Genomic DNA, 1,656 nt, shown 5'->3' with positions numbered 1-1,656 from the left:
GAGCGTCCTGTTCCGGCCAACCAGGTTCATAAGCCTCCAAAGCCGAGCTGGAAGTCCCGACATGTGGCAGAATGTAATGGGTCCCTTTGCTGCCTTCCCAGGAGACGGGAGGCTTATGGCCAAAACAGACATGCCTCGCCCAAGGCCACCCTGCCTTCGCCGTGCCCACTGTCCTGGCTCTTCCCATCCCACACACTCTTCCAGCAAGCCCATGGGGCAGCAGTGCCACTCCCATCTCAGAGGTGAGAAAGCTAAGGCCGGGAGGGGGGTTGTAACGTGCCGCGAGTGTGTCAGGGGGGAGGCCGGATGCCCTCCAGCCTGCCCGACTCTCGGGCCTGTGTCCTTTCCACGGCACCAACTCGCTGCTGACAGATGGCACGGAGAAGGCAGGACTAATCAACTCCTCCATCGAGTCCATCTTCTCTCTCGAGGAGACTGACCTCCCATGAGAAAGGGGTAGGTGGACAGGTGAGAAGGAGTTGGAGGCCCAGCTCCGCAGTGCAATGAACACTGCCCCGTCTGAACTCCGATCGCTGCCCCAGCCAGGAGTGGCCAAGGCTGTGGACCAACGGACTGCGTAGCACGTCGGAGAGTCCCTGCGGCTGGCCAGGGATAAACGTGGGCTCCCCAATTCACCACACTCATGACAGGCCACAGCGCTTTGGCCTTGGCCTGCAGTTCATCTGTCAGTCTATCCATCCGTCATCCATCCTTCCATCTCTTCACTCGTCTCACTTTTCACGTATTCCTCCTCTGTGCCAAGCACTTTGACAGAGTCTAAGGTTCCCGAGGGGAGTTCAGCACACCCGCAGCCCTGTCAAGAGGTGGGGCGGGTTGCAATTTGTCCTGTTTCATGTTATCTGTGAACTGGACATCTTGTGAGGGGCTGGGAGACCACCGAGCTGATGAGCTAAGCCCCAGATTTAAAATCCTCTGAGAAGTTATCCTTTTCCTATCAGAAAGCTCCTTAGCCTTTATTATTTTTCCTCCCTTAGAATAAAAGCTTGATGAGGGCAGAAACCATGGCTGTATTTCTCACCACTGGTCCTTCAGCAATGGACATGTGGCCTTGTACATGGCTTAATAACTAGTTTTTGGATGGATGGATTAACAGATGGATAGATGGGTGGATGGGGGAGGATGAATGGATGGATGGAAGATGAATGAAGGATGGATGGATGGACGGACGGATGAATGGAGGATGGATGGATGGATGGATGGATGGATGGATGGATGGACGGATGGAGGATGGATGGATGGATGGATGGATGGATGGATGGATGCATGCATGCATGAATGGACAGATAACCGAAGTGTCTGTAGCTCAGAGAGGCTCACAGTCTCACATCTGAAGAGTTTAGAAGCTTATCCCTTCCATATGGTTGTTTCTACAGCACGGATATCCCCTTTGCTGCGCTCCTCAGGTGAAGGGAGCTCACTAACTAGCCAGGCGGCCCACTCCATGGCAGGATGGCTCTCACTGGTGAGTCCCCACCTGGGCCAAGCAGAGACTGGGGAGCTGCCTCCCACCATTAAGTTTAATCTCTCATGAAATAAACCAAATCATGTAATTGAAGGCGGTGACTCTTCTCATCCATGGACAAAGTGTCCCTACAGCCTTCATCTGTTCTCCTCATCACGTGGAGTCCTTTTGCA

Source organism: Pteropus alecto, unplaced genomic scaffold, assembly GCF_000325575.1.
Source record: "Pteropus alecto unplaced genomic scaffold, ASM32557v1 scaffold67, whole genome shotgun sequence".
Classification (NCBI taxonomy): domain Eukaryota; kingdom Metazoa; phylum Chordata; class Mammalia; order Chiroptera; family Pteropodidae; genus Pteropus; species Pteropus alecto.
The sequence above is the reverse complement of the archived record's forward strand: the minus strand, read 5'-3'. Positions refer to the sequence as shown.